This window comes from Pongo abelii, chromosome 5 (assembly GCF_028885655.2).
Source record: "Pongo abelii isolate AG06213 chromosome 5, NHGRI_mPonAbe1-v2.0_pri, whole genome shotgun sequence".
Taxonomy (NCBI): domain Eukaryota; kingdom Metazoa; phylum Chordata; class Mammalia; order Primates; family Hominidae; genus Pongo; species Pongo abelii.
In genome coordinates, this window is record NC_071990.2 from 127446353 (window position 1) to 127466069 (window position 19717).

Here is a 19717-nt window from a genome sequence, read left to right on the forward strand (position 1 = left end):
GGTCTCTCTCCTTTTCTTTTCTTGTAGTTCAGGATTTCAGCAGCAGATCTCAAACATTTCACTGATTATTTTGTTTGGGTTTCTGGATATGATTTGTGGTACACTGGGGGGAAATCTAAAAGTATTCAAGGATGATTTATTTTCAGTTTTTCTGTTATAAACCATCTTATTTAAAATGTTTCAAGGTTATATGGGAGGTGAGTTTGAAACTTTGTCACTGACTCAATTTGGAATATGAGATTTTAGCTTAGCCCCTTTTTTGGGTGGTCACAACAATTAGTTCAAATAGTTCTGGAAAGTTGGAATATTAATTGTAGTCACATTATCCTTAAAAATTATCCAACACTTAAAAAAATTTGAAATTATTTGTTATTACTACTAATTGAGGTCTTCTAAACTATAATTCTTATTATGAAGCTTATTTTCGTATTAATCAGGAAGTTCAGTTTCCCATTCCTGAAATGTCACTAGGCTCACAGTATAATTTGTTTAGTTGGTACTCATAAATAAAAAAGAAACCTGATTACTTCCAAGCTATTTTGGTTTTAGAGCATAGGTCTCAAGCCCTCTTATTTTAACGAGAGAGTTTTATTTTTTGGCATTAGGATCTTATTACTTTTGGTGTAAGTTACAGCAGATCATTTCCAGGATTGCTCTGGTTTTCTATGTTACCACTGTATTCCTCATGTGCTTACAGCAACAATATCACCTAGCAAATTGCCTGCATTTCAGAAAGTCCTGTAGTTTGGATTTACAGTATAATCTGTGAAGGAATTCTAGGTGGTCTGTGGACTGGCCTATTTTAATGTTTATAATATGACAAAATGTGTAATTTTGTTTCTGGCATATATTAAATATCCATAAACTCCAGATGGTTACCTTGGTGGTGTTCATCAGAGGTGCCTCCTTCCCGTCTATTCTGGTGAGTACTTTTTGCTCTGATAGCTGGGAGGGAATAGTGGAGTAGGTGGTCTTTGTGTTTAGCCAAAGTGGCCAGCAGATTTTGAAAAGTTTAAAATCTGCTACAATTTTCTCAGCCACTTCCTGCCCAGGGTGACCCAGTTTTGGGCTAGCTTGCCACTGACTTCCTTATGACTAACTCTTTAAATACAAGGATTGAGCAGTAAAACATTTTCAAACTGTTTAAGCTCTGGGAGGTAAGTCAGTATTGCCACTATTTCCTTGTTGAGAAAACTCACTCAAATATTGAGATTCCCTACATATTTAAGAAGGATGGCAATTATAAGTAAAAACAAAACAAAAAACAACAACAACCTTATTTCAAGTTTTGTAGGGGAAAGTAGAGTATGTGTTAACATCACAGGAGGCATTGTAGTGGGTGTGTTTATTTTATTGCGTTAAAATTGTGCTTTAAAAGTTTGAGACATGGAAATAGTTTTTGAGGTAGTATGTTTTATACTCGTAAATTAAAGAAGCAGGGATTTGACTTTTTTTCAACACCAGGAAATTAGACGTTGAGATTGTGTTATATAGATGCCAATATAAGCAACTCTGGCTCTTGAATAAAAGTTCTTAGTCGTTTGGTGTTAGAAGAACTGCTGACATCTTATGCTGGAAATATTATCAAATATTGCTTATCCAAAGAGATATGGAATAAAACATAATGTTTCTCTGTTGAAAACTGAAGGTGACTTTTTTGGGAAATGATCTTATTTTCCATCCCATTGTAATAAATCTCCCTTGAAAAAGCACAGTGGAACTAGGCTCATGTTAATAGTTCTAATAGGAAAAAAATTCTTTGTAGATAAAGCAAGGCATAAATAAACTCATTAATGCATTGCAGTGGTGGAAATGGAGGTGAGTGTTGCCAAGGCAATTGATGACCTTATTGTTGACCTGCTTGACCAAAAGATAATAAATTATTCCAAAATAAGAACCTTGGCTCTTTTTGCTGGGTTATGGTTCTGTTCCATTATAAAGTTATTTAGAAAACTAAACACTTGCAAGAATCTTTGTTCTTAGAAGGACTGTATTCATAGAATAAGTGAAATCTACTTTGATTTCCAACTTACCCACTCCCATTTTTCTCAGATATTTATCAAGTAATGTGGTTTGTAATCCAAACAAAAAAAAGTGCCTTAATCCAGAACGTACACATGGAGACAATAACAGCAGACTGATGGTGTTTGTACTTTACTAAAACATTGAGATCTTCTCTAAAACAGAGTGGTTTGAGAACATAGTGTCTAGAGTGTAAAGAATTATAATGGAATGGTAAACATACTGTGATTCTATCTGGTCATAGAATCATAGAGACCAGCACATTCCTGTCTATCCTTTGGGGTGAAAAACTAGGGAACCTGACCCCTTTCCCTTAAAAGAGATCTGCCTTACGATGTTCATATGTTTCACTGTGTGGGATAAGCAAGTTGACATTTAGACATAACTGAGGCCAACCTGGAATTTGGCTCTTAGCCCTTCCTTTATAAGCCCTTGTAGACAGTGCTCTTTGGGGGATGGAGGTTTAACTGTAATGACAGTCTTTTAAGCCTGGGTCATGGAACAAAATAGGGCTTGATAGATGAATGTTAAGATAAATCAGCTTCCCTTATGTAACTGCTAGCCCTATTTCTTGTGATATTAAGATGTGCTTAGTATATTTTTGTTTTAAAATTTGAAAGTTCTTACTAAGATAATCATGTTGCAGTCATGCCAGACTGAATTGCCTAAAAAGGAACCTGTTTTGACCTCTATGACTTTAAAAATCTCTCCTTTAATCAAGCTTCCCTGGCTCTCTCCTGAGGATTTATCAGAAGAACTCTATTTTGGCTAGCATGCAGCAGTGAAGATTAGCTGGGCTTATGTGTGAAGTTAGTCAAATTAAAAGGAAAAAGGCTGAGGAGAAAATTAAAATTGAAAATGTAAATGGTACTTATGATATTGGAGTTGTGCTTTGATGGACTGCCAAAGTAATGTGTTGTAAGTTGGTGAAGTGGGTCAATATGGGCTGAGTTGTTATTGGTGAGTTTTAAAAATCTTTAAGAGTCCTTTAACATTTGTGTATAAATCTTGGAGTATCTCACCACAAGTTGGAGTGACTTCTGCACAAAGAGCAAAATTGCCTTTGCATTTTTCCATTTTTCTACATACCAATTGAGAAGCAATTCTCCATAGATCTCTTGCATTTCTATATGTCTTTCTAAGAAAGGCACAGACTTCTTGTGTCCTGTACTGTGTTTTTGAGGATATTTGTATAGTGAACAATCTTGGAAGATATAGAGTCTTTCTCTCCCCTGTCTCCCCCTCGCTTTTAACTTCTGGAGCAGAGGTTTAAGTTTGTGTACAACCTTGGAAGATAGTGTCTTCCCTTCAGAGTAAAGGCATGCTTACTGCCCATTATAAAAGATTGGGTTCCCTAAGCTTAATATTTCTTCTTTGTAATACAGCCTACTGTAAGGCACCCATCTGGGCCTAATCTGGTCATTCTTCTGAGACTTGGGTATAAGGAAGAACTGATTGTTAAAATGCTGATTATCAGGCCAGGCACAGTGGCTCATGCCTGTAATCCCAGCACTTTGGGAGGCCGAGGCAGGTAGATCACCTGAGGTCAGGAGTTTGAGATCAGCCTGTCCAACATGGTGAAACCCCATCTCTACTAAAAATACAAAAATTACCCAGGCATGGTATGGTGCATGCCTGTAATCCCAGCTACTCTGGAGGCTGAGACATGAGAATTGCTTGAACCCGGGAGGTGGAGATTGCAGTGAGCTGAGATTACACCACTGCACTCCAGCCTGGGTGACAGAGCGAGACTCCATCTCAAAAAAAAAAAAAAAAAAAAATTGCGGATTATCATGCCCTGCTTATTGTACCATAAGTAATAAAGTTCTTTGTATGTGACCTAGGAGTATGTCTTTTACCGGTTTCAATGAATATGTCAGGTGCTTGCAATAGAGCAAAATCTCAGATCCTTCACAGTTCTTGATGGTTTTTGGTCATGAGGATGGGATGCTGACAGACACATAGCTTTCTGGAAGAGGAGGAGGGCTTTGGGGCTCATTAACAGGATTCATAGGAAGTCCTTAGTAATTGTTAGCAAGCATATTGACCAAATTTCATGATCAACCTGATGATACATGGTCCTCAACTTCATTGCCTGTTAATGAGGAGCAAATGGGGCAGTGGTTGCAGGCCAAGTATCAGAAAGTAGGTCCAGTGATAGTTACCCAAATGGTCCCTTGTTTTTTGCTAACCCTTTTCTGGGCGTTTGGAGAGGTGTTTCCTCACCAGTTTGCCAATTAGCTTCAAGTCCACCCCACTATAACAATTAGTACTAAGATATATCCTGAGTGGGCTGAAGGGTGTACCTTCTTAGACAATAGGTGAATCATTAGAACTTTGGCTGTTTTGCTTGGGACATATGGTGGCAGGGCACATCATGGTTGTTAAGGAACAAGGGCAACAAGTGGTCTATTTTATGGCTCAGCTCCTCCTGGCAGTCTGTCATGCCAGACTTAATATCCATTCAGAGAAAATAATAAAGGATTTTTTTTTTCCAGTGGGTCTTGGTTGCTTTCAGAGAGCATTGGCATCTCAGGGATATATTCCTGAGACAAACTCCTGTGGGAAGGGATAGAAGAGGCATTAACTAGTATTTGATCTTTTACTGTCCTGAATTGAGTTTACCGTTCTGATGAAGGCGACCTACTGAAGAATGAGAAACTGACCCAGAGAATTCTAGATAAATTCTTGCAGTTGGCCCCCCAACCTTGGAAAACTGCTCTACCTTTTATGTTAAAACTGGGCCAGAACTTAAGAGATATTTCTTGGTACTGGTGAAGATGCTGTCAATTAAGATGAACTCCTAAAAAAAAAGAAAAATGTCAATGTAAGTCAAGCTAGAGTCAGGCAAAGGACACAAACCCAGTGGCTTCAGTCTGAAGACCATGTGTCCATGGTTGCTGAGTCAAAGGGTCCCCAATGCCAAAACATTGTCAGATTTTGCTTTGTTTTGGAGACCAAAATCATTGGAATTTCATTTATTTGAGCCCCAAGCAGCTGCTATACTACTCAATACTAAAAGTAGATGTAAAGCCTTGCATACTGGCATGGAGCCTCCCACGGCTTTAAGGAGAAAAATGATTAGGGATGGGGCCCAGGACTCCTTATCTCAAAGGAGGACCAACCACCACATGTACCCATCTGAATATGCTGGGGGACTTTCTAGGAGAAAGGGGCACAAACTTGTATGGCTGTGTTGAATACAGGTGCCCAGTTCACCATCTTACACAGTCCTGTGGGGGAAGGGTCCGCTCGATTTCAACTGATAGGGTTTGGGCAAGGTTCATAATAGGAAAGGAAAGTTAACATGACCTTGTGGGTATGACCTGTTGAACCAATTCAATGGACTGTTGTTCTTTTTGTATCTGAATATATAGCAGAAAATGACATGTTATATACTTGAACTTTTCTGCCCTATAAGTGCTAGAGCCCAACCAGAAAGAGTCCCATTTAGATAGGTACTAGTATCTTTGAGGCCACACAAACCTAATGATACCTTTGAGCTACAGAATATCCTGTAACTGATTACTTTGCTGATTGGAGACCCTGGTAAAAGGAGATACTCTTCATCCAGAGGTGCCCTTGGAGTTTTGGATGCCTGGACCCCTTGACATGGCTGGCCAGATACGCGCCTTCTGAAAAACAACTAAATATTAGCTACTACTGATACAGACAGGAGGCAGGGAAATACTGGGTAGAAGAGGGCAGCGCCCTGACAAAGGCCTCACCCTCAAGCCTGGAAACCCACGGCCCTAATTGGGAACAGGCATTCCTGTTTTTGTGCCCAAATGTTGCCTTTTGGCCTGCCATGCCCCCTTATCCTGTACCCATATAAACCCTAAACCCCAGGCTCCACAAGCAGAAGAGTGGCAGGGAAGGAGAGAAGAGAAGGAGCATCTGAATGTCAAGAGGAGTTTGGCTGGAGATGGTTGGAGAGGAGATTGGTTGCAGGACAGCTGAACTCCAGGGGAAGATCATCTTCCCACTCCATCCCCTTTACAGCTCCCCATCCATCCCGCTGAAAGCCACTTCCACCACTCCATTAAAGCCTCATATTCACCATCCTTCAAGTTTGTGTGTGACCTGATTCTTCCTGCATGCTGGACAAGGACCCGGGTATCAAGAGGGCAGGGTGTAAAAGGCTGTCACCCTGACTCGCCAGTGAGCTAGTTTTAACACTTAGCTGTTCACAGACGGCAACTGCTAAAAGACCATTAATTGTAACACACTCCTAGATGCTACTGTGGGGCTGGAGCCCAAAAGCGCTTGCCCCAGGTCCTGCATCTACCTGTCTGTGTGCTTCCCTTCCCCTAAGGGGTTTGAGCCACACCCCTGTCACAAGTTCATCGAAGGAGTCGGGCAACTCTCCTGTTTCACTACTGGGCTTCTGTCAAAACTGAACACTTAAGCCATCTAGCCTGCTGTTCCCTTTTTGGAGTAGATCAAACAGACCTCATGACTACTAAAATGGAAAGGGCCCAACTAGCCTTGCTTGTCATATAAAATCATTATATGTAATAATCATTAATGCAACAGACCTAGCCTCAATGACATCTTGGATTTACATGAAAAAGTGGCAGCTAATCCTTTGGGGGAAAACTTTATCGTCCATTCTGTTGCTTGAAACAAAGCCCCTGGCTCAGCACCCTCGTTTCATAAAGGTTACATATAGGGGCTTTAAAAATACATTTAGGTGGCATTTAGGAGATTCCTCAAATTGCCTGTTGCTTCTTTCACTGATAGATTGGCTAAGCTGAAAACCAGTGCCATTTCAATGGACTGCAATGGCTGTTCAACCTCAGTGCCAGGTAAGCAGAACTGAAAATGGATGTAGTTGATCTGGTCATTAAGTAGAATTCAAGGCCATTCTCAAAGCTCTGACCAATACCCTCCTTGAGGAGCCTTGTTATGTTTTTACTGACTGTTAGGTTGTTGCTAAAGATCTATGGTTTGATCCGCCACTTGGAAAACTAGAGATTTGCAGATTGAAGACATCCTTCCTTAGGGGCTTCAAACAGTGGAAACAAATTGCGGCGGCTGATAGAACTGTTGGGGTCACTCATATTGACATCCATTTTAAAGTCTCGTTCTCTGATGAGACCAGCTAGAATCACTCGGTTAGCTAGCACCACCCAGATTGCCATCATTGCTGCCTGGATCCATTATTGTACTGGACATGGCAACACATTTGCTGTTATAGACAGGGCACAAGTAAAGTACTTGATGTTTCTGATGCAAAGGCTACCATTTGGTGCTAGACTTGTGACTCCTGCCAAAAGTTGACCTTGTTGCCTCTTGGTAAGGACGAACACACTGCATGGGGTGTTGTCTCCACTACTCCTGGCAGATTGATTAATTCAGACCTTCCTCCACCCCTCTTTAGAGCTATTGGTTGTTCATTAATGCTATTGACACTTTCTCAGGTTACAGGGTTGCTATTCCAGTGCAATCATTTGACTCCAGCCACACCACTTTGGCGCTTGAAACTAATCTGTGTCATGTGTTTGGCTTTCTGGACCATTTGATATGACAACGATACACCTTTTATTGCTAAAGCCACTCAATCATGGGCTACAGTCAAGACATTTGACAGACTTTCCATACTTCCTACCATCCACAGGCATCTGGAACTTGTGAGCTTTGAAATTTGCTCTACGTTTGTTCTAGATTTTCTCTGGCAGCCCTTTACCAAACCTTCACAGAAAGGCTCAGCACATTGCTCCAAAGTTACCTCGCAACAGGGCAGTCTTCTGTTCTTTGTGGGATGCGTAAGTCTTTTAATTGATGGTTTTAACTCAGACAATTGGTGATTAATAGTTTGAGTCTCAGGCCGAGAAGATTTTCCAAAACCAGCAACCGAGAGACTTGTAACAATCGGTTGAAAAGGACCACTTTACCTAGTATGCTTTATTATTGATGTTGAAGCAGGCAAATAAATATTCTAGCTGACCTATTATCTTCAATTTTCTTTCTCTTTACATTTTTCCATAGATTCCAAGAGTGTTAATTTTTTTTCTATTTTAATGTCAATTGTTGTTCCTCTGTATTTGTTGTATGTGTTACTCTATTTTTCCTGTAATACATGTTCTAAGGCTTGTCTATTGGTGATTGGTTGATGTCTGTGGGAGTTCCATGCATGGATTTAAATAATGACAAAGGAATTTATAGTCTGGTTGAGGTGATGAGACCTACACATAAAAAGATAGTTAACACAAGGCAGAATGAATTAAGTACCCAGGAGAAGCCTCAATGAAGTTTGGAAGGATGAGAATTTTCTTCAGAGAAGAATATTTAATACAGATTTCACAGAAGGTGTGGTGCTTAAGCCAGAATGTTACAAATTTTTTAAAAATTCAGTTAAGTGGAGAGAGGAAAGAAGCACATTTCAGACTGGGGGTGTTGTGTGAATAGTGTGAGGAAAGTTCAGATGTGACAATGTGTGAGTCAAGTTCAGAAGATGATAGGTACTAACTAGACTAACTAGAGGGAAGGGTTCATGTGTATGATGGTGGGAGAGGACTTTGAAAAAGGTAGACTGGGGTCATGTTGCAAAAGACCTTGAATGTCAGTCTGAAGAATTTGTATTGGACTGGGCATGGTGGCTCATGCCTGTAATCCCAGCACTTTGGGAGGTGGAGGTGAGCACATTACTTGAGGCCAAGAGTTTGAGACTAGCCTGGCCAACATGGTGAAACACCATCTCTGCTAAAAATATAAAAATTAGCTGGGCGTGGTGGCACACACCTGTAATCCCAGCTACCTGGGAGGCTGAGGCAGGAGAATCGCTTGAATCGGGGAGGCAGAGGTTGTAGTGAGCCAAGATTGCGCCACTGCACTCTAGGCTGGACAACAGAGCACGACTTCATCTCAAAAAAAAAAAGTAAATAAAATAGACAATAGAAAGTTGTCATGGGACTAAAGATGTGAGAATAGGGACTGATTTCAGAAAGGTGATTTGGGATGTCAGTTGCAGTTTCTCACGCCTGTATTCTCAGAGCTTTGAGAGGCTGAGGCAGGAGGATCACTTGGGGCCGGGATTATGAGACCAGCCTGGGCAACATAGTGAGGCCCTGTAATTACAAAAATAAAGTTGGCCAGGTGTGGTGGCACATGCCTGTAGTGCTAGCTACTCAGGAGGCTGAGGTGGGAAGATCACTTGAGCCCGGGAGTTCGAGGTTACAGTAAACTATGATTATGCCACTGCACTCCAGTGTGGGCGACACAGTGAGATGTGGTCTCAAAAAAAAAAAAAAAAGTGATTTTGGCAATGGAATGTAGGATGTGCTTGAGACAGGCCAGGAAGTAAATATATAGTCCATGTGAGAATCTGAACCAACAGTGGGAATAGACAATAGAGACAGATGGAAGACATGTTACTCATCTATTCATTCATTCAACAAATATTTTGTCCTCATTGGTATGCTAGGCACTACAGGGTCAAAGATTAGAAATGATAATCCGTACCCTGAAGAAGCTTGGAACCTTCAGTAGTTGTAGAGATAAATAATCCTAGCAAGGCGTCAAGTGCAGTGAGATATAGGGGGCCCTATGGGAACATGCAGGCAAGGAATCCAGCCTGCCCTGAGGCTGGGGGCGTGGGAGGTGGTTCCAAGAGGAGGTGTTTCCTGAACTGCCTTTTGAAGTTTTTATATTGGGTTTAATAACTTTATTGTGAGATATATTATTTATACCAAAGAGTGCATAAAGCGTAAGTACAGTTTAATGAATAATTACACAGGGACATCCCTACAGCACCATCCCTGAAATGAATTTGGAAGGGTAGGTAGTAGTTAGCCAGGTTAAGCTGGGGAAAGATCCGGGAGGAGGTAACGATGTGTGAGGCAGAGGACATAGCAAGGGAATAGAGAGCATGGTATGTAGGGAAACTGCATGCAGTTCATGGTGGCTGAAGTGTGAACTGGGGATCAACAATGTAAAGTCATAGAGTAAGGCAGGAAGGGGTTTGTATTTCTGCTTGATTACCTTGGGCATACTAACCCACTCCCCCTACCCTGGATTTTCACTGGGAAGCCATATTATCAGACTTGGTCAGGCCATCACTCTGATGATAGTAGTTTGGAATGGAGGGAGATATGAATAGAAGCTGGAATGCTGATCAGAAGATTGATGCGGTCATCCAGGTTAGAGAGCAGTGGTAGTAGGGATTGAATGGAGAAATATTTAGAAGGTGAGTGAGCAGGTAGGTCCTGGTAGTTGGGAACCAGATGACGAGTCAGGGATGATATCTGAGATTCCAGCTAGGGCACTGAGTGGGTACAAACTGGAATAGATGATAATGGGAAAAGGATGAGTTTAGGTTTGGACATCCTGAACAAGAGGAGCCTATGGTACAAGCATGAAGAACTGCATAGCAGGCTTTTGAGTATTCAAGAGCAAAGCCAGGCAATGATTACTTATGCAAGAAGCAGAAGATCCCTGTATGGGACAAAAAAACAAAACAAAACAAACAAAAAACCACTGAATCAAGATACATTGTACAGCTCCAAGATTCCTTCTGTGCCATTTTCCCCCCAGCATGATATATATATCTGGCAAAGAGAATTGACATGACCCAATACTCTTGAGACTGGATCAGGCCATTCCACGTTCATTACAAGAAATTTATACTAGAATTACTTAATGAGATAAAATTTCTCCACTGTGCCACTTGAAGCTGCGAGAACAACACTGGCTTTGGGTGATGTGCTTCTGCCCAAACTGGATGGGTGGATGTGCTCCATTTGCTGTATAAGTTAGTGAGCTACATTGTAGAGTTAGGACATAAAGAAACTGATAAACTGTTGTTAGTTGTCTCTAAGAAAAACCTGCTAAAGAAATACACAGGCCGCCGCTGTTTGGGCTCCAGACGCAGAAAAAGAAAAACCCAAAGGGTTTTCCTTTCCTCTCATCCTTTAAAATTAAAAATACTTCCCCTTCCTCTCTTTTATTAAGTAACTACATAATACCTTTCAGGCAGCAGCATAAAAATTACAGAGTAGGCAAGAATATGGGGAAAATTTTAATTAAATCTGGGGTTTCATTTGTTTTTTAATTTATTAAAAAATGCTTGGCCAAAAAAAAAATCCCAATTTCCCTCTGCCCCCCTTTTTATATATCCTTATGCATTTGGCAGAGCTCATGACAATGTCTTTCCACCTGTGGACCAGCCAAAAGCCTTTTCTGAAGCTCCTACTAATTTGGATTAAACTGACTGGTTAAAAGCTTCACACAGAAATGCTGCCAGGAAAGTCATGAGGTCTGATGACATTTAAGTCTACAGTCTTATCTTTTGGACCAAAATAAATGAACAAAGATCTAGTTTTTGATCTTGCATTTGTTAGCTTGTTTTCTCTCTTAGTTTTGGAGAAACAGATCAAGACCCTGAAAACAGGAGAACCATGTTTTTGCCTCCAGTCTGGCTTTCTGAACCCAAGGAGAAGCTCTTTCATGATCCTAAGTGGGTTCCTAAGGAAATGAGAAGGGCAGGACTGGTGCTGTGTGATGAATCAGGTTTCTGGGGAAGACCTGACCCATTTCTGCTAGGGGTAAATGGCCCAGAAGACTTGCTCCTATGGGGGTGGATGTCACCTGATGCATTGGAACCTAGGGCTAGACCTTGAAGTGTATCAAGTTCATCTCTGTGTCCTTTTTTTTGCCTCAGCAAGGAATTAGACATAGTCCTATCCTCAATGAGCTCATGGTCTGGAGGATGGCGGTGGTATGAAACAAAGAGGTAAGTAGTCAATTAAAATAGTGTGATCCATCTTTCCACAGGGCAAGCCCAGGGTGAGTCTAAGAGGAGCACCTAGCCACTTCTAACAGTGGTAGTGTATTAACCATGTGTTTCTGATGTTTTGACATCTGGGGCTTTGCTGACCCCGGAGAGACCAGAACCAGCCAATTCCTAGAGATAAAGGTTTCACCTTCCTTCAAGTGTGTCTTGTATAGAAACTAAACAGTCCAGAGTCTATTCACTGTTTCCTCTTTTATACAGCTTTTATGCTTTGGGTCACTATTTCTCAGACCTAATCACTTTTGGGCCAGGTACCAGGTAACTTAGGGACAACCCCTATACCCCAGAGCCTGCTGAAATTATTCAAACTAGCTAATCCTATGCCTGCTTATCCTGCCTCACCTGTTCCTTCCTCTGGAAACCACAATAAAGGCTCTTGTCCACATTTTCCCCTCCCGTCTGCCTCCTGAACGACCCTGGTGCTTCCCCACATGGCCCTGCATGGTGTGGTGTGTCCTCTCCTCTTGGGAGCTTCAAGGAACAAACTGTCTTTTCAATGACAGTTGTCTTCTGATCTGTTGGTCTCACCATACCTGAATAATAATAAAACCTACATTTAAAAACACATGTGAGAGAGGACTGGGTCAAGGAAGAAGTCTGAGAGATGACATCTAAGTTAACCCCTAAAGAAGTGGAAGTTGCTTGATCATGTCAGGGGGTGAGGGCGGGAAGGGGGATTCCAGGCAGAGAGAATAGCACTGGAAAAGCATATTTGGGTAACAGTTCAACTAGTTGGTGTGCCAGGAGCTAAATGTATTAGCCAAAGAAGAGAAATGAAGCTGGACAGGTCATGAGATCCTAAAGGACTCGTACACCCTGCTGCAGAATCTGCGCTTAGTTCTGGGAGAAGCCCACTCCCTGTGACCTTCTCTCCCCTTTGGTAATGCCAAGGCTCTTTGGGAAGTTTTAATTTCTTTCAAAATGGTGTCCTTGGCTGAAGTGCTTGAGTTCCTTGACAAAGGGTGCCTGTGAAGAGGGAGTTTGTGGCTTTGCCTTTGCTCCGGGGTCTGTTTCTGCCTTGGTTCTAGGTCTCAGTTAATGCTCTCTTCTAAGTTGGGTGAATTGCATAGCTGAGGCTGCTTGAATTAAGGCATTGACACCACAAAGCTTCCATTTCCCCATCTATAGAGCCCCCTTAGGTGCCCAGTTACACTGTGGTAAGAGATTTCCCAGATAAATACAGCAGAAACCTCCCTGACCCTGACTGACAGATACTTGCTCCAGAGCCAAGAAACAGTCACATGTTGGCCTCCTGCACCGAGGGAGATGATTTTTATTGATTTCGCTCTTCACACAGTGCTGACGGTGTAGGCCTGCAGAAGAGCAAGCTGATGAAAATAAAGATTGTGGGTTGCCAGCTCATGTTTGTCCTTATCTCCAAGGCAAAATACAAACACTGTTTCAGGGAGCTGCTTCTCCACTCCAAGACAAATGAGCTGTTGAAGTGTCATGATTTTAAAATCTGGTGATATACATAAAGGATATTTTACTGATCAACCTCAAGAAATCTGTCATAAATAAAAAATGGTTTGTGATTCAAGCACTGTTGCCTATTTCAGAACTTCACCTTGGAGCCCACTCTGCTGTCTTCTAAGACACTGGGTGCTCCCCGAAAGAAAACAGCTGAGAACTCCCAACACTACTCATTCCCATCTTTCCTTGAAGATGCTTACCAAGAGCAACCAGGCTTTTTGAGTCACCGTATGCTGACGAACATTTTTGTTGTTTTTTGAGACAGGGTCTGGCTGTATAGCCCAGGTTGTAGTGCAGTGGTGCAATCTTGGCTCACTGCAGCCACAACCTCCTGGGTTTAAGCAATTCTCCCACCTCAGCCTCCTGAGAGGCTGGGACTACAGGCACATGCCACTTCACTCATCTAATTTTTATATGTTTTGTAGAGACAGGGTTTCTCCATGTTGTCCAGGCTGGTCTTGAACTCCTGGGCTGAACTGATCCCCTTGCCTCGGCCTCCCAAAGTGCTATGATTACAGGCATGAGCCACTGTGCCTGGCCTTGACGACCTTTTAAAAACCTATTGCTAATGAGGATGAGAGGAAGGACAGCATGGAATCCTCTAGCCCTTGCTTGTGGCCTGCCTTGTCTTCTCTAACACTCCCTGCCTGCTTCTCCTTCACTATTTACTGCATGCCTGGCATATGCCAGCCAGCAACCACTATGAACACCAGATGAATAAAAGATACATGTCTTATGTTGAACAGTTGTACACAGTTCTTGGTTAAACTCATTTTTGTTAAATTGTTAAGAACTCATATTTATTCTGAGTCCCAAACTCTGGCACTTAAAAAAAATAAACAAAAAACAAGACTATACCACTTTCAATACACTGTTCTCTGGATGAGGTACTGGGTGAGATTGGGAAGGGCAGAGAGGTTTTGTGGGGTGCAACATCTGATCATAAAGGAATTGACGTTTTTTCCCTTTAGTATATACGATTTCTTTGTATGACTAAACCCGTTTCTTTAAGTGTTTATGTTTCCTCCCATAAAGTTCTACAGCCATCTTTTTCATGCTTCCTCAGTGTTCTATAAAGTTCTACAGTCCATTTTTTAAAGCTTTTTATTTAAATTTTTGAATAAGCAATAAATTTACATGGTTTAAAATTCAAAACAGTTCAAAAGCATATACCCAATGAACAGTTTTCCTCTTTCTTCTTCTCCTTCCCGTGGGTCTCTCAGACACCCAGCTCCCTGCCTTGAGACAACCACTGTCACAGATGGCTTAGCTCAATGTCAAACAATACAAGAGAGTCCCAATGTGAAGCCATCATTGAAGCACCCATGTGAAACAATGGCAAAAGCAAAGAACCAGGAGTAAGACGTCCCATCCGAGTCCTCCCAGGACAGCTCTGAGTTCATCTTTGTCTTATTTTGCACTGTTAACATAAGATAATAACCTTTCCTTAGCTATCTCTCTTGGAATGAGAACTGTTGGGATGATTTGTGTGAATGCATTTGGAAAAGTTTATAAGGGTTATAAAGACCAAGGAAGAGAAAACACAGAACCCAAAACTAAATCCATTAGGTGAGGAGTTGAATCATGGTAAGGAGTCAAATTGTTCAGGATGTTGCCCAAGAAGTCCTTTTATTTGATTTCAAAGCTTCCACTGCTGAGATGTGGGGAGGTTATTGGGCCAATAGGGAAGGATAAAAGGTAGATTTATTTTCTGCCAGTTTTCAGATCCTCTCTTGAATTCTGCCATCACCTAGCCAGAAGCGGTAGCCTCTCTTAGGTGCATACCTAAGCAAAGAATGTGACCTCCTTTGCAGCCTCCTGATTGGCCACCTTTGGGGTCAGCTGAAGCTTATTTCCTGGGCTACTCACTCCTTTCTTGTTTGTAGAGTGGTTTCCCATCAAGTAAAGATATAGGCCAGGCGTGAGAGTTGGGAGAAAATACAGACTGCTGTAAGGCTATTACTTCAGGACTGATGTCACCATCCTCCTTGAGGCAAAGCTTGCCATTTACTTCAGAGGAAGTTTTGCTTGGGAAGGAATGCAGACTCTGATGTGCAGTTAAATGTGCATGTGTGAAGGGGAACTGGCCTGATAGCTAGGGGCTGGAGCCCTTCTTTATCCACAGAAGATAGGAAGCAAAGAACGGTGATAACGTGGCTTTCACTTCTGTGTGCCTCCACCTGGCCCCAAGGCTGTGTCTATTGAGATAGGAGCTCTGGGTTGGGCCCACTGAGGCTTTCTTGGTGCAGTAATTATGGAAGGGATCAGTGTCCTTCTGTTCAGTGAACTCTGGTGCAATTTTATCAAAGGAACCCTAAGCCTATGTCTTTTGTATGTTTCTTCCTTTTTTAAGTGACAATTATTTATTTGCAGAGGCTTAGTAAATAATAAACTTGTCTTGAGCATTATCTTTCTTTTACAAAGCGGCCTGAGCAAAGCTGCAGGATTTCTGGGAGAGAGTTCGAGGTTGACAAGCCTTTGCGGCTCTCCTCTCTTCCTCTTTCCTCTCACCTAGTCCTCCGTGGCAAGAAGTAATCTGATGGTGTCTATGGTTGTCTTGATTTTCTAATGCCAGGAATTGAATTGAATTCTTATGTCTTAGGTTATCTTTGAAGCTACTTATCTCCTGTATTAGGGAAAAGTCAGTACTTTTTGAAGAATTGCTGTTGATGAATTATGGTGGGATATTTGGCTGGAGGCACTGATTGTATTAGCTGCCCTATTAGGGGATGTCTACAGAAACTTCAAGTACCCTATTGATTGGAAGGGATTAGTGGCTTTTTGGTCAGTGTTGAATATAAATCAGAGCTCTGAACACTGTAATTCTGTAATTTGAGGAGAAATCATTCTGTCCAGTGAACCAAAGAGGCTTGGTTAAATAAGTTGCTTGAAATTCACTGAGACCAGGAGCTTCGTAATATGTTTGGCAACCATTAAAATAGTTAAAATGCTTCTGCCTAGGCGGTAATTAGTCTTCAGGAAAACACAGAAAATGTGTCATCTACACCACTGCCTTCAGTCCGTCAAACCCGGCGTCTGCGTGTGAGTTGGTTTTAACATTTTGACAGCACTGGGGCTCAAGGAACCTAGGTCAAGACCTAATGGCCTAAGAGATTACCTCCTCATTGCCTTCGTCTTCAGAGTCTTTCTATTAGAGCAGCTTTGCTAAAGGGCTGGCAAGGATTGGAAGGCTTAGCTAGACAGCTCCATTTCCCCAGTGGTATTTCTTTTTTTCTTTTTCTTTTTTTTTTTTTTCAATTATATAAGTTCTGGGATACATGTGCAGAACGTGCAGCATTGTTACATAGGTATACACATGCCATGGTGGTTTGCTGCACCCATCAACCCGACACTACATTAAGTATTTCTCCTAATGTTATCCCTCTCCTAGCCCCCTACCTCCCAACAGGCCCCAGTGTGTGATGTTTCCCTCCCTGTGTCCATGTGTTCTCATTGTTCAACTCCCACTTATGAGTGAGAACATGCGGTGTTTGGTTTTCTGTTCCTGTGTTAGTTTGCTGAGAATGATGATTTCCAGCTTCATCCATGTCCCTGCAAAGGACATGAACTCATCCTTTTTTATGGCTGCATAGTATTCCATGGTGTATATGTGCCATATTTTCTTTATCCAGTCTATCATTGATAGGCATTTGGGTTGGTTCCACGTCTTTGCTATTGTGAACAGTGCTGCAATAAACATACATCTGCATGTGTCTTTATAGTAGAATGATTTATAATCCTTTAGGTATATACCCAGTAATGGGATGGCTGCGTCAAATGGTATTTCTAGTTCTAGATCCTTGAGGAATCGCCACACTGTCTTCCACGATGGTTGAACTAATTTACACTCCCACTAACAGTGTAAGAACTAAAGGAGATAGGGACACGAAAAACCCTTCAAAAAATCAATGAATCCAGGAGCTGGTTTTTTGAAAACATTAACAAAATAAATAGACCGCTAGCCAGACTAATAAGAAGAAAAGAGAGAATAATCAAATAGACACAATAAAAAATGATAAAGAGAATATCTCAGCTGATCCCACAGAAATACAAACTACCATCTGAGAATACTATAAGCATCTCTATGCAAATAAACTAGAAAATCTAGAAGAAATGGATAAATTCCTGGACACATACATCCCCAGTGGTATTTCAAAAGGACAGGGCCCATGGAGATGACTGAGCCGGCTGGATTTTGTTACTATACCTCAGAGAGGCCTAGGAGCCTGCCTTGGGTTTTGAGATTATTTTCTTGTATTTCCCTGGAGACTGAATCGAAGAATGAATTGGCTCCTTGCACCTCTTCTCTCTCTCTCTCTACTTATCTTTTTTTTTTTTTTTTCTTGTAGAGACAGGTTCTTGCTATGTTACCCAGGCTGGTCTCAGAATCCTGGCCTCAAGTGATCTTTCCGCCTTGGCCTCCCAAAGTGCTAGGTTAACAGGCATGAGCCACTGCACCCAGCCTACCTCTACTCTTTATTGGGACACTTAGTCTCCCTGTCAATGCCCAGGAGTTGGAACAAATAACAGCTTTACTATAAATTGGGTTAGTTGCTAGATTTCTGAGTTTCTATCCTCTCTAAGATTCTGGACCCTGAAAGATCCCAGAGTTGGTGCATGCCAAGAGCAAATCACACTATTCAGGGTGATCCTCCTTACTCTCCTGATATACTTTGGACTGGGCATTATTTGGCTGAAAGGAGTATCTGTGGCAGCTTTTATAAACAGAACAAAAACATGAATAGCAAGAAAAGCAGTTCATGGACAGAAGGCAGAGGCTGGGAGTGAGAGATTCACTTAGCTGCAGTACTTATATTAATCATTACTAGTATATGCTAAGTATCTGACATTGTGATAAGTGCATTTTATGTGACCTTTAATCTTCATAACCATTTTATGTCCTAGGGATTATTATATCAATTTTGTAGATGAAGAAATGGAAATTTACAAAGCTTAAGCAACTTGAGCTGTTTAATAGTGAGTAATATGGAGGTGGGATTTGAACCTACATCTGACTGATGAGAGCTGTGCTTCTGACCGTTTTACTCTACTATCAATAGCAATTGGCTTTCATCTCCTCTAGACAGTAAGTACGTTTCTCTAGGATAAAGACCCTGGCCCATTCATCTCAATGTCTAATCACAGTGTCTGGTTGAATGAAATTAAATCCTCCTTCACAAAACCCTGAGGCTTTCATTGGCATGGAACTGCATGTCACCACGTCCAAAAACAGCTCTGAGGAAATACTCAGAAAATTTATCTGGAGGAAAAGAAGGATAAAAATCATGGTCAATGGAAACGTGGGCAAGAACTGTTTCTGCAGACCATGATGTTGTCACTAGTCTGCCATGCTCCAGCATTCTAGTGAACATGAACTGTCAAGAACCAGAGAAAGAGTATATAAACCCCATGGATTTACCTGAAAAGCACAGGAACTTTTCCTCTTCATGAGCAGGTTCTGTTTTATTCTTCCTTTCTTCATGCGGTGGACCTGGTTGCAGGATTTTTATTAGACTTTTTCAATTCAGAATTTTAGGTCAAGAACTCAAATGTCAACATTGAGGAATGTTTTCTCGTAAGTGATAGCTGCTCTATTACAGTCTCTAAAAATAATGTTTCGCCTCAGAATCTGACATCCGCTGTTTCTTTTTAAATTTTATCTTATCATGGGCTCTCTGGTTCAAGCTGTCCACCAGAGAAGTGAAAGGCCAGAGGGGCCTTGCAGTACCCCCACCTCTCCTTCAAGCAACTCAGACCAAGTGTAATCTAAGAGCCCTGTTAACTCTGCCCTCTCTCCAGAGAGAATAGTCCATTCACGAATGGCTCCATCACTCACTGTGTCTGTGACACGACGCGGATCAAAGGGCGTCACAGCACCCAGAGAGTCTGCATTGGCCCTGCTCACAGGATGTGGCTAGTCACTGCTGGAGGTGAGGACAAGGCCTGGGCTCTGTCCAGAAGGCATACAATAGCTGAGTTTCAAAGCTTCTTCTTTTTTCTTTTGATTGAGAAATGAATCCCCCAACCCTGATGACAGAACAGTGCCCCATTTGAAGGGCGGGGGTAAGTCACTATATTAGATTTCTGAGTCTTGCAGCATTTTGAGAACACAACATAGACTACTTGTTCGCTTTTAGATCAGAGAACAAATGCATTGTTTATGTAGTTTCTGTGCTCAGGGATATGGGATCACTGGCATGGGTGAAATACACAAAACTTATTGGAATGGGCAGTTTCAACTTTCTTCCCCACCAAATCTTTCTAAGAGTTGCCAAAAGGCAAGTGGTTTCTAGGAACTGGAAGTGCTGGTGAGAAGTACAGTGGCTAAAAGAGGGCCCGCATAACAGAAGGGGAGAATCACAGATCCCCACAGGAGCAAAGTCTCAGTCCTCCTCTACTTGGCTATTCAAAGTGTTGGCTATGGACCAC

The 19717-nt window shown here is 41.8% G+C and overlaps 1 protein-coding gene across 7 annotated transcripts in view; it reads left to right on the top strand.

Annotated features, from left to right (window-relative positions):
• Positions 1–19717, top strand: part of TRMT11 (tRNA methyltransferase 11 homolog) — a 273729-nt gene that overhangs the window by 53119 nt on the left and 200893 nt on the right. For 4 of the 7 annotated variants that reach the window (XR_008525810.2, XR_008525831.2, XR_008525832.2 and 1 more), the window contains one exon: positions 872–19218. The exons of 1 other annotated variant lie outside the window; for it this stretch is intronic. The gene's annotated coding sequence lies outside the window, so the exon portion shown is untranslated. The remainder of the gene's footprint in view (positions 1–871; positions 19219–19717) is intronic. 2 more of the 7 variants (XR_010140203.1, XR_008525823.2) reach the window with 2 other exon arrangements.